This window comes from Stenella coeruleoalba (assembly GCF_951394435.1).
Source record: "Stenella coeruleoalba genome assembly, chromosome: 2".
Taxonomy (NCBI): Eukaryota; Metazoa; Chordata; class Mammalia; order Artiodactyla; family Delphinidae; genus Stenella; species Stenella coeruleoalba.
In genome coordinates, this window is record NC_137147.1 from 40,952,789 (window position 1) to 40,966,987 (window position 14,199).

Here is a 14,199-nt window from a genome sequence, read left to right on the forward strand (position 1 = left end):
TCTGTGCCATTCTTCTAGATTCCACATCAATATGTACTGTTAATGGTAAGATTATTATATAGAGTTAACACATGCTATAATTTGAGTGTTAGAAATGCACATTATTTAAAAGCAAACTTTATTTGTAATATGTTCACTACCTAGAGAAAAAAATGTCTAAATAAAACATTTTCCTCATTCCCCCCCAAAAAAAGAAAAATAAATACAAATGGCAAAGAAACATGAAAAACAAACAAGTGCTGTGATTATATCCTTCATAATCAAAGAAAAGTCAAATAAAATGAGATTTTACTTTTCACGTGTCTAATGGCATGCTTGTGGCATTTGCTAGCCCTCAGTGTTGGCCAGGGTGAGTGGAAGCAGGAACTCTCATGCTGTGGGTAGGTGTGCAGATTAGCGCATTATTTTTAAAGGAAATATTTGGCAGTATTTCCCAACAGAAAAAAATGCACATACCTGTTACTTTAGCAGCCCCATTGCTGGAAATTTACCTTCTGGATAAATTTGCAAAAATGTGTAAATTTATGTGTACAAGGATGTTTATTGAAGGATTATTATTATAAAGTGCTGAGAAAAAAAAATTAAATATCCACTGATAGGGGTCAGGTTAAAAAAATTAGAGTACGTTCATTCAATGGAATACCTCTACATCATTACAGAGAATGAGGCAGATCTATAATTGCACATATGGAAAGAGCTCTGAGATGAATTATTTAATGAAAAAGGAAAGCAGTGAGAAAGATCACATGTAAAATAACCCTGTGTAAATAAAGAGTAAGAGGTTTTGACACAGGTATAGGGATAAAAAAAGGAGTAGAGATTGCTTTAGGCTAATAGAGGTGTACAGGAATTTCCTGAGGAGCACACAAGAATATGCAATGATGGGGTATCAGAAGGGGAGGAAGCATTTTCTTTCCATCTTATGCCTTTGTCCTGTTTGCATTTTTAACCATGGGCTGGGCTCACATAAGGGTTATACCAATTACCGAGCCTACATGCAACCCCAGCCACACCAGTCCTGCCACCAGGCCCTCTCCTCTTTCTCCCCATGAGGGGAGTACGTGTCTACCACATTCATGGCTTTTTCTTTAGTTTGGACACTGGTGGCAGGTGAGAACTGCGTAGAAGAAAGATAGAGAGATCAGGCTTCACTTCTGTTACTAACATTAATGCTAGTGGTCACTGACATTTACTCCGAGCACTTCCCAGACATAGTCTCAGTTCCTGCTCGTATGGACCCATGTGGCTGGTACTATTTCCCTGTCCATTTGACCAAAGAATTATACCATTTGGGACCACGTGGATGGACCTGGAAGACATTATGCTAAGTGAAATAACTCAGTCACAGAAGGACAAATACTGCATGATTCCTCTTATATGAGACACCTGAAATAGTCAAAGGTGTAGAAGTAGACAATAGAATGATGGTTACAAGGGGATGGGGGAAGGGAGACACGGGGAGTTGTTGTTCAATGGGTATAAAGTTACAATTATATAAGAGGAGTAGGTGGCAGAGACTGCTGTATAAAATAGTTAATAATATGCTATTGTGGACTTAAAAATTTGTTAGGAGGGTAGATTTCATATTGAGTGTTCTTACCACAAGAACAAAAGCAAATGAAAAAAGAGCATAAGAAACTTATGGATGTGATGGGTATATTTATTACCTGGATTGTGGTGATGATAATACAAGTGTATACATATGTCCAAATTCACCAAATTGTATACATTAATTATGTGCAATTTTTCTTTACCAATTATATATCAATAAAGCTGGAAAAAAAAACCCCCAGTACTCTGAAGATTATAGACATGCAGTTACTTGCCCGGGCCTCCACCTACCTAATAAGAGGCAGGTCAAGGGTTCAAACCCTGATGTGCTTAACCCCAGCTAGAGCTTTCAACATGATTACACTACCTCTGTTGCACTCTTCAGAGTGCAACACGCTCAGCTCCACGGTGAGTCAAACAGTTCCCTGGACCCACCATTTATGCCTTTTTTTTCTTGATGGGGATGTTTTTCATGTTCCAAATACTGACCCAGATGGACTTGGGGAAATGCAACTCCTTTATAAGCGTGGACCATCTGCACTCAATGTTCATTTTTTTTTCAGTGTTCTTTTTAATAATACACTACAGCGGGAGTTCCTTAAGTACTTCTCTGCCCCTTGATTGCTTTCCCCAAATAATTTCTGATTGCTCAATTTTATAGCTGTCAGGACTATTTTTGGCTCTTCAAAGGTATATTTTTGGAATTACTCATTTTGCTCCAGTTCAGTTACTAAGTTCTGACACAGTAACTCTTACAGCTAACCATTGTTCCAGGCAGGTTGCTAATTTTCTCTCACAATGGCTGTGTTGCTCTCAGACAGCAAAGGTGAAATAATTGGCCAGAAGTTTATGCTGATGATAGAGTTTTAGCCTACATATTCATCAGACTCTTTGAACAGAAATTAACGGGGAATTTTTCACAGGTTATAAATTTTTGTCATTTTGTGTTCTTCTCTCTTCTTTATCCTATACTCTTACCCTTTCTCATAACTCTTTCTGCCGTTCCCTAAAATCTAGAAGCTGAAGGGGACCTTGACAAGGCCAGTTATAATCTTCCCTGTTAATAGGAATAGTGATGATGATGATGATACCTATTGGGTGCCCATTATGGGCCATGCATTGTTGCAGGTACTTTATATTCAGCATCATTTACTTCTGCATAGAAGAAAGATAGGCCTACACTTCTGCTACTATAATCCTAATTGTAACTGCTATTTACTGAGTGCTGTGAGATGGGTCTATTCATTCCATTTTATAGATAAGTAAAGGCTCTAAAAAGTTGCACCCAAAGTCACAATAGTAAGTAGTGTCACTGGAATTCAAACGTAGGCCTCCCTGACTGCAAATGCTTTGTTCCTTCCATGAACTTCTGTTCAGGATAGGGTTTCATCTTAGACACACAGGTAGTTTTAGTAATATCTAGCAAGATGCTGGTCCCTTTCTCTGTTGCCTGTAGTCCTCCCCATTGGGCCGTTGACTTCTGTGGATTATTGATGGGATCTTGCACCTTCTAGATGGTGAGGCAAAGAGCTTCTTTCTCTACCCTCCTTTTTGCAGAATGGAGAGGAAATTTTGGCCAACAAGAGCAAGTACAGGGAAGACTTTTGGAAGAGAGAGGAAAGGACTGCTTCCATGGGTGACCCAGTGTTGGTCCATAGCTGCTAGACCTTAAGAACTCTCTCTCATACATGCTTTCCTAAAAGATACCATTAACAGCTCCAACCCTGGAGTCCCAGTCAAACAACATCAGACTGACCTTCATGGATGAATGGAAGGGTGGAAGTGTCATGTACTGGAAAAAATAGGGAGTGCAAAGACAAGACTAGTTCAAATTCCAGTTATACCACTTGAGAAATGTATGACTTTATGCAAGTTACTTAACTTCTTCAGACTTAGTTTCTTTATCTGTATACTGGGAGTAATAATAGTTATAGCATAGAGTGTATGATGGGGACTAAAAAAGTATGCAAAGTTTCTTCAAATAAACATACTTGTCATTTGATATGGAAGCCAGATTAATTCTGAGAGAAATGTTAATTTACTTAAATAAGTTTCCAAACAGATGGGAAAGAAACAAATGTACTTAGGTAGAGACAAAGCACCAGATGACAAAATTTATCTTGGCACTTAGATCTTATGTGTTTAACTTTTGTTACAATTTTTCATATGGGTTTTAGCAATGTACTTGTGTCATTAGGCACTAAAATTAACTCCTATAATGCAAGATTAAGAAGAAAAATGAAATTAGTGTTGCAGGAAGAATTAAGTATAACAGCTTGAGCACTGATCAGTTTTATTGATTAGGTTAACATAATGTTTGGAAAGCACATTATTTTGTAAATGGAAAAGGTGTCCAAGGCGATACCTGCTGCATTAAGGTTGGTAAACACTCAGACATCTAGAACATGAGCTAACATATTTACGGTTGTAAGACACAGAAACCTCTCTGTTTGAAGGAGTTACTGCAGGATTCATCCAGTAAGGTAAACTCTGGATCAAGGTTTGCAGGGTTTGTTGGATCAATGAAAATAAGTAAAATGGGAAACAAAAAGTGACAGTCGGAAATATATTTATCAGGAGATTCAGGAAGACTTTCTGTTATTAAAATGTATCAGTTAAAAATGGAACTGTAAGTCCAAGAAGCTTACCAGTTCCCAGTCCAATTTCTGTCCTATTTTTCTTGCATTATATGCCCCAGCAGTTATAGGATTAAAAGTATCACTAATTACTTACTCTTCGGCCACTAAGAGTCACTTAAATATCCCAGAAATATGAATTTGCATTTTGTATACAGATTCTTTCTAGCAAAATATTCAAATGAAGAAGGAGGGAATAACATGTTTCACAAAAAGGAATTTTCAGTATGAAAAAGAAACACTGCTAAATTTCCTTTCCAAAGGGCTCGAACAAAGTGTACTCCCAAAGTATACCTCAGTAATATTTTTCCCACAATATACAAAACCCAAAAGACATAATGACAAATATTCACAGATTTAACCATATATAAGCTAAAACTGCTGTATAGCCAAAGATACCATAATTCAAGTTGAAAATAGTGAGAATGGAAATTTTTGAAACATATACAAAGATGAGATCAACAATCAAAACATGTTAAGAGTTTCAACAAAGTAATATAAAAAAGACAAATGACCCAATAAATGTACAAAGGATATGAAGAGTCATTGCACAGAGAAAGAAATGACAAATAGCCAATAAGCATTTGTAAAGATTCATACCCTTTCTGGAAACCAGGAAAATGCAAATTCAAACTGTGAAATATCTTTTTTCTGCCCACCAGATTGGAAAATTTTAATATTATAAGATTTTATTACCTCCTTTTTTTCCCATTTATTTGTCTATACCATGCTGTTTTTATTTTTATTTATTTTTTATTCAACACGCTAGTATTTATTCTTCTAGCGTATAGGGACCCTCTGTAGGAGTGGACTTCTTCCATCACATATTTATATGATACATTCTTTTTGTTTTTATTATTTGAGGTTTATAATGCATTTTGCTAGCTGGTGGGGAAAATGCCCCTTGATTATCTCTTCCCTTGTGTGTTCCTCAAAGGAAGGAACAACATCCTTGGTGATGGCCCTCAGTGATACCCTTGTTATCAGGTGTCACTGGCCCCACTCCCTTCCCCCTTTTGCTACAGGGAAAACAGAAGGTTTCATCTCACTGTTTATATTGCATCTGTGATTTTGATTCTGGTGACTGTTCCTTCACTGTTCTCAAGAAGAAATCTCAATACCCAAAGCACTTTCTCTGTTTAGTTTCTTTGCTGAAAATCAGAAGGCTGTGGGGGAAGAAGCATATTCCACATCACACAGCTTTGACCACCTCACCTACTGCTCCTCTCTCCTCCTTTTCACATCCCCAGTCATCCCACCCTCCACCCCTTCCAAATTTCAGGTGTTAACATTCATCAGTACACCCAGCCTCCTGGGGAATGTAATCCAGGCACCACTCTAACTGCTCCTTCCATGGGATGTGACCCCACAGGGTCACTTTCTTGCCTGGTTCTCTGCACCCCACTTCATCCAGATTTTCAGTGAACATATTTGTCTCCATCTTATTGCACATAGAGTAGAAATTTGGACATATTTGTGATTGACCAAAAAACACTTATACATAGGCATGTAGGGTGATCACACAGCATAGGGATCAAGAGGTAGGTCTTGATTAGAAACTCAGGCACTGTGTGTTCTTGAACAATGTTCTTTTTTTTTTTTTTTTTTTTTTTTTTGTGGTATGCGGGCCTCTCACTGTTGTGGCCTCTCCCGTTGTGGAGCACAGGCTCCGGACGCGCAGGCTCAGCAGCCATGGCTCACGGGCCCAGCCGCTCCACGGCATGTGGGATCTTCCCGAACCGGGGCACGAACCCGTGTCCCCTGCATCAGCAGGCGGACTCTCAACCACTGCGCCACCAGGGAAGCCCTTGAACAATGTTCTTTATCTCTCTCTGTCTTGCTTTCTTCATCTGCGCAATCAGGTTGACAGCTTTCTTTACGAGGTTGTTGAGACCATAAATGCAATGATATATGCAAAGTTGCCAAGTGCCTAGCACAGCACAGGGGGTGATGGTAATCTGGTCCACTGCAGCCATCACTGAACCGTCGCTCAACATAGCCCACAGGGTAGACTTAACTCTAACCATTTCCACCTCCCCTTTGTGGATGATGATCAAACACTCATTCTCCTCAATAAAACAGGGAAGCTCACAGCTGAGTCAGGAAAGAGAAAAATCGCACCGACAAATATCTGTTGCAGTTCGACAGCATTACATAACAGCCATTTGAAAAAGGTATTGGTGAAGTTCATGCCTCTTCTTGCAGTACAAGGGCAGCTAAAAATGAAGGTCTCAACCTGAAAAACAAACCGTTATAGCCTCTTAGGAAATCAGGATCGCCTATTATTCTACCTCATCATTTGGTTGCATTTTGCCTCTTTATCGGCTCTTAATGATTAATTTAGGTGAGAAATTTGGGATAAAAGGCTGACTTAACTCCTTTCCATTTCTGCAACTGCGTGCAGTGAAGTTTTATTGGTGCTTTAAGATGGTTCTAGCTCTGCTAACCCAGGGGAAAATTGTACTCTCTAAACTGACAGAGTTATTTTATCTCTTCAGCTTTAATTTTTGCTCCTAACTACTTTTCATTGTAAAAGAAGAGTCCAAAACCAGGGGATTATAATGCAAATATACTTTCTCCTTCCCCTACATGGATTTTATTGGATAGTGTTGCCAGGTAGCTATCTTCCAAAAACAATATCTGCATGACCCACCTTTCTGTACTGCGAATCTATATACTCTTTTATCATATCTTCATGAAATGTCTGTCTTTACATAGATGTTTCAAAAGCTATCTGTTATTTCATTTTTAAAGTAATTCTTATCTACCCTACTCACTTCAACATTTTTGCAGTTTTAATCAAGTCAGGTATCCAAAGAACTCAGTGAAGAAAAGTGAATTTTAAATGATAGGCACGTTATAAATTCTTATACTTTGTAAACACCTAAATGTCAACTAATAATAACAGGAATAGGGGGGAAAGGGTACATGAAAAGTATCCATGGTTATTTGGAAGGAAACCAAATAGTGACCAGAATGGAATATTTTACTGCCATTAGAATGACAAGTGGTGTGAACCATGTCAGAAGATGGGGCTGGATTTTGAAATAACGTTGAATAGGAAAAGCAGAGACTCAAAATTATATCCTGATTACAACTAAGTAAAACCAGCATATATAGTAACAATAATTGGAGCAGAACAGTAACAAGAACATAAATAGTTGATAACTGAAATTCTGGAGATTTTTGTTTCTATAAAGATATTAAAGTGTACAACAGAGTTATTTTAAGAAGAAATAAAATAGTCCAAGTGGTCTATTCTGATATTTGTTCTGATCTGGTCTGAAAAAGTAGAAAGGAGATGGCTAAGTGATGGAGAGCCTGGGCTCTGGTATCAGTGAGAACTGGATTCAGATCCCAGCCACCCCCACCCCATACTGTCCATGTGACCTTGGTCCAGATATTTCTATTCTCTTATCTGCATAGGGAGGCTAAGACACCAGTTCCACAGGGTTGTTGGGAGACTAAATGAGATGATAGAAGTAAAAGATGCTTTGCATGTTCTGCTCATTATTATGATGTACTTTGTACTTATTATATATTATTATATTAATTCTGCCTTCCATGCAGGTGCCATGCCCTGGAATAGCATCCAATAATGGTGTTATAAGGAAAAGGGTATGTGAAATCAGAATTTGCAAGGCTTTCACTCTACTTCTAAGGCAAATGCCTCCACCTCTAACATCATATCTATTGCTGTTACAAGTTGCAAGTAAAATGAAAAAATATTTGTGGAACTAATGGTTTTGCAGCACCTTCCTGTATTTACCTTGCTGTCTATGGTATAATTGGATTCATTGCTACAGAAATGAGTTTATGTTGTGGTAATTCACAGTCTTCTCCGTCCTTTAATTGTTAGAAAAACTGGTAAAGTGTATCTTCAGTAGACCTTGGTTCTCTACTTTCCATAGCTTCTTCATTCAGTTAAAATGGTTCTGGTCCAAATTTCTCTTGAGTTTGATAACCACCAGCTTTGATTACCTCCTGTGTGATTGGCACCATTAGGTAACACTTGCTTCTGTTATGGTTTTTCTTCCCCCAAACTTCCTTTTGGTTTCATGACAATTGGATGTAAATCCAAGGTGGCATTTTGTTTCATTAGTAGACTCTCTAATTTATTGAATTTCTTTACTTTTATGGTTATGTACATGCTAAGAAAGTTAGGTTTCAGTACAAGCATCACATCTCCTCTCCAGACCCGAGGATGGAATTCGGCAAACTCTCTCCACCACTGATGGCACATACAAAGACCTCTTTCACAGCACAAATCACAGTGCTTTTAACTGTCAACCGGTTCAGCCTCCAGCAACCTGAAAGCTCCTTGAGAACACGGATCATGTGTTTTTACCTTTTATCCCTAGTACCTAAGCAGTGCATGGCAAAAGAGTGGTGAATGAAGGAACAAGGCCAGAATGTACAAGAAGTACCAGTAGTGCAGGGTTATCCACAAATTCTTCTTTCAAGTCCTGCCCTGCTCTTGACTAGTGATATAATCCTTGCTGAATCATTTAACATCTTTGCCTTAATGTTCTTCTCTGAGATTGCAGGGTGGAGGTAGGGGGAAGAAGAAAAACAATGAGATTGTGAGCAATCATTAGAGAAGTTAGCAATATATGGACAACTTAAATGTGTATGCACAGAGCTAGACTGAGTTCTCTGAAAGAGGTCAGGCAGAGTCTCAGAATCACTAAGCAGACTGGTAAGAATGTGCCAAAACACCATGAAAATGCCCCCCAAAGAAACATAATATATCAGGAGGAGAGTATGATTTTCCTTACGTGGTTGGAACCTTTTCCATTCTCTATTGTTTAGAATAAAATTGTGGGGAATCATGTCTCTTTTTTGGGCTCCTGTTCTTCAGTCTACACCAAAAATGTGGGTTTGGTTCCTTAAGATTCTGTCTTCCCTCTCTGCAGCCTTCCCCATGGTCTCATTCACAACCATGGCTCCACTTACCAACATTAAGATGAGATTTCCCATATTCATTTCTCTAGCCCGGTGGGCAGCTACACTCATATGTTTTTCAGGCAGTTTAAACTCAGTGGGCCTCAAAGAGAATTTATTCTCTGTCTTCCAAGCCTCTTTCTGCCCTTTGTATGTGGGAAAGTTGTATTATGGTCCACCCAATCAGCCACACCCAAAACCCAAGGATCGCCCCAGTCTCCTCTTAGCTTGCACACCCAGTGGGTATTAGATCCTGTTGACTCCTCTTCCTTTAATATCTCATATCTACTACCCTCCATTCCCACTGCTACTGCCCTAATTCTGGTCTTTATTACCATTGTCCTGGGCCACTGCTGTATCCTTTATTCTGTTCCTTCAGTTTCCAGGCTCACCTGCTCCTAATCTGTCTACCTCTCTCCACTTCCAGAGTGACTGTTTTGAAATCTGGTCAGATCTTTCTTGCTTAAGACCCTTCAGTGACTCCCTATAGCTACAGCATAATCTCCAAGGTCCTTATAAGACATATGAGGCCCTACCTGACTTGCCCTTGCCCGTTCACTCCAGCCTCATAACCTGTGTTCCTGTATCTCCAGTCTGTTCGCTGTGTCTCAGGGGGCCTCGCTCTCATGGTCTTCTGTGCCTTTGCTTCCAGGGCTCCCTCCACCCTAATGCCCTTATTACTAGTCTTTTTGGTAAGCACTTGCTAGTATTTCAAGATTCACTACTCTTCTGGTAGACCTGACCACCCTCTCCTGTATATGCCTGCTGGATGCTAGACAAACATCTTAGCCTGTGTAGTATTTTATTTGACTTATTTGTTTACAAACTTCTCTTGCTCAAATAGACTAAGAGTTCCTGAAAGAATTGTGACTTATTTGTTACTTTATCCACTGTCTGGCACAGGGCAAGGCATGCAGTGGGCACTCCATAACTATTGGATGAACGCATGAATAAGTATGGTCTCGGGCTCTCCTAACTTACTGTAACTTGGACAAATCGTTTACTCCAGCAAACAGTGCTTCTTTGTCTTTAAAAATTTGAGTTTAAAATATCTGTAGCACAGGATTTTCTGAGAATTAAAAAAAGCCACTCATTCATTAATTCAAAACATGGCTTAAACTACCATGAGCAAAAACGTACATAATCCCTGCTGTCCTGGAGCATATGATCTAGTTAGAGAGAGAGAAAATAATCACAAAAATAAATAAAATTACAACTGTGATCAGTACTTCAAAACAGAGCCACATGTGGCTGGAGAGTCTGTGATAGAAGGACTGACCTGGTCAGAGAAGTCAGGGAAGGCTTCCTGGAGGAAGCGATGAGTGAGCAGAAATCTGAAGGCTGAGGAGGAGCTGTTAGGTGAAGAGGGAGGAAAATTTTCCAGACAGAGGACATCAGAGTATAGCATGTCCAAGGAACTGAAAGGAAATCAGTGTGCCTGGGATGCAGAGAGCAAGGGTAAACGTGGAGCAGGGAACAGAGGCAAGTGGAGGCTGCATTGTGAAGCCCTGACTTGGCACAGGAAAAGACACAAAATAAATGTTAATTTTCCTAGTCTTGACTTTCCCTCATCTTTGATTTCTAAAGACTTAGAAAAAAGCTGGAAGAAAAAGATCATTCTCTTTTGCTGGAAAGGTAGTGTCAATCTCATTAGATACCCACGCATTCCCCATGAAAGAGAGAACATCCTTTTGGTCCTAAGAGTACTCCTGAAAAAGGGCAAAAGTTCTGGGATTCAGAGTCCAGAATTAAAACATCCTTCAGCTGAGCAGAAAACAGCATCAATAACTTTCATTTTATTCTGGAAAGTGATAGTTTGCAAGAAATGCCACCAAGTTAATGGCCAAAGGGAAGAAAGAGCCAGTGGTAGGTACCAATTACAATAGAAGGACATTTAGATGACAAAGCCACTGGGTTGGCACAAACTTAAAAGGGACTGAGATGGGAAGTGGTCTCATTCTTGCAGCTTTAACAAGTTTAATGTGCTCTATTTCCAGCTAATGAGTACTGTAACTACTATTGGGAGAAGGAGAAACATTGAGGGGTGAAAAGTCTGTGGGCCCTGATGAAAAACAAACAGAAAAAGCAAGCCGATTCCCCAGGATTTTAGGGTGTGCCTCTAAACCGAGCGAAGACGGATGACCCATCATGCTCATGATGATGATGTGTAGCATGTGCTCTCCTCCAATAACCTGGCACAAAATAAAGGAGGGCACAAGTTGGAGAGTCCACATGCTTCTCTGTGACATGGTCAGAATTCCGATGCTGAGGTTCCCTTGCCCAGGGACCATGTTTGCTGCCACCTTCAGTCTTCTTAGATGAGGGGCATGTTGCCCTGAGATGAACACTGTCAGCCATGGCAGGTGGATTATTTTTAGTTTGGAAGCTATAACTCAAATAATTTAGGATATCTGTGGGAGTTTGAGTGCCGATTAGTCTCATTCCTTCCCCTGAGTTCTGAACCAATCCAGTCAGATTGGAGCCTACATAGCTGCCTTATTTCTGGAAAACCTGGGTTGGAGGGCACAGCCTGGACCTGTGATTATAAATTGGGCTTCTTACTCCTTCATCCTCCTGAAATGAATTTTCCATCCGGTCCCCAGCAGAGCCTCCTACTGGATGAAGGAGAGGAGCCATGTGCAGCTCCAAAGGAGTATCAGAGAGGGTGAGAGGCAGGCCCAGGGTCGGCTCTAGATTGAAGATCCTTGGCTCAGCTTCTTGTCTTGGGCAGGGCAAATGAGGCAGAGAGAAGGGCTTAAAGGGTTGTGTCTCCCTCCCCCAAACCCCACACTTCCAAGATGAAGGAAGTTCCTATTGTATGGACATGTTCAGAAATGAAGAGAAAGAACAATGACTTAACAATGTTTTTCAAGTGTTGGCGCAAAGTATTTATTTTATTTATTTATTCTCCAAGAGGCAATAGGCTTTTGACTGTAAAATAAAAAGGAAAGTGACAGAAATGAGCTCAAGTTGATTATAATATGGTATCTTATTGAAGGAAAGTTTATTTAATTTTTAAATTATTGGATATTATTTATACTGATTGATCTCTGCAACCCCCAATTTAAAACTTCTTGTCCCTGGTTGTGAGAAGAACAGTTCAGACTTCAAATAGCTTCTCTTTTTTATTTCAGTTATTAGAGACAACTTGCTGTTCCATGAATGAATGGTCTTGCCTATTTGTGGAATGTATTAAAATATACATTGACGTAGAGGACCTTGATATTTGTCATGTAAATAGAGAGCACAGGGTGTGTTATTATTGGTCTGGAGATGCATCATCTGGTATTTCAGTTCAGTTTCTGTTGCTGTGTGTCCTTAGCCTCACTGTACTTCAATGTTCTCATCTGTAAAATAGGAATAATGAATAATACCTACCTCGTGGGGCATTACAAGGATTGAGTGAGTGAACAGCTGCAGAGAATTTAGAACATGGTCCCACCACCCACACCAAAAAAAAAAAAAAAAAAAAAAAATAGAATATGGTCCCACCTAGGAAGGGAGCTGGGAAATGTAGTCCCTGGCTGGGCAACTACATCCCAGCAACACCTGTACAATGTACAAGGGTAGCATGAGTAGGTGGACTGGCAGCCATTGTTGCCATAGCTTTGAAGGAGGTTTCTGTTTATTATTGCAACATTTCCACCTGAAATGTTCATTCAGTAAAGTAACATAGAAGTAGTTACTTGGCCGTCTTTGCCTCTTGGAGTAATGAGAAAAAGATAGTACTTTAATTATCAGGAATACTTTTTGGAGGAGTGACTTCAGATCGTGTGGTCTCCCTGTAGGGATATTTGTGAGCTTTGTGAGTTGGCTCTTGGCTGACTACCGTATCACTCCCCAGACTCACCTATGGTGGTGGTAAACAGATTTATGCACATTGACTGCAGTTTATTCAGAAGGGAACATTAAGAATACATATATGAATATTAGATTCCAAATGAAAATTACTTGAATTTCATTGACTTCACGTGTCTTCATTTGAGATCTTTGGGGGAAAAGAAACAAAGTAAAGAATTGGACTATTAGGAACTGATTTTCTTCAATGTAGAGAGGGACTGCCAAATAGCTTTTTTCTCAGTCATTTTTTTGGCTTGAATTATAGGCCTAATTACTTTAGCTCTCAATTTTGCCCATGTTGACACAGCTAAAACAGTAGGTGACTTAACTAAAACTGCAGAGGTTGAAAGAAACCAACCCTTCAGAGCCAAATTATAATTATCTGTACAGTGTTTTGTAGATTATAAAGCACTTTCATACACTTTTTATTGAGTTGATTCCACATTCTACCAAGTGGGATGAAGAATGCTTTGGGGGGAAATTCAGCAAGTTTTCAAGTCAATTTAGTAGGAAACTCACATTGTTTGTCATAGAACAATAAAGAGCTGTGCTGTCGTTAACTCAGCAGTTGCATTATGTTTTAATTCTGCTACTTAAGGCAGCGGTCCCCAACCATTTTGGCACTGGGGACCGGTTTCATGGAAGACAGTTTTTCCAGACTGTGGGTGGGGGTGTGTGGATGGCTCAGGCGGTAATGCAGGCGATGATGGGGAGCGGCAGAGGAAGCTTTGCTCGCTCGGCCGCTGTTCACCTCCTGCTGTGCGGCCCGGTTCCTAACAGGGTGAGGACCAGTACCAGGGGTTGGGGACCCCTGACTTAAAGCATTTAAAGCTTCCCTTTCATTTAACTGGCAGTTCACTACAGATACTCTTTTACCCCTAGTGTGGATACTAGTCCAAGATTTGTAAATCTGGTATCCTAGTTAGCAAACATGTATGCAGGTTAATCCCAATTGTTTAATAACAGAGAAATAAGAGTAACTCTCCCTTATTAACACAAAAGAAAGAAAGGCCTGGGTGAATAAAACCTTCAGATAATCTAAAATCCTTTTTTCAGTCACCATATTCTGTCATCCTATTATGTTTTTCTTTTTTTTTCTGAAAGTGCCAAAAAAGAAGTACCGGAAGATGGACTGAATATTCATTTCTTTTCCTGTCTCTTGTCCTTTTCTTTCATCTTCTCTTGGGTAAGATAATGAGATGGTCATAAGCAGGGCAGGAGGAAGAAG

General features: G+C 39.7%; 1 protein-coding gene across 3 annotated transcripts in view; it reads left to right on the forward strand.

Moving 5' to 3' along the window:
- The window catches only part of RTN1 (reticulon 1), a 239,981-nt gene that overhangs the window by 72,769 nt on the left and 153,013 nt on the right, over nt 1-14,199 (forward strand). The window contains exon 2 of one of the 3 annotated variants that reach the window (XM_079914446.1): nt 7,758-7,805. The exons of the other annotated variants lie outside the window; for them this stretch is intronic. The gene's annotated coding sequence lies outside the window, so the exon portion shown is untranslated. The remainder of the gene's footprint in view (nt 1-7,757; nt 7,806-14,199) is intronic. 3 annotated transcript variants of the gene reach the window in all.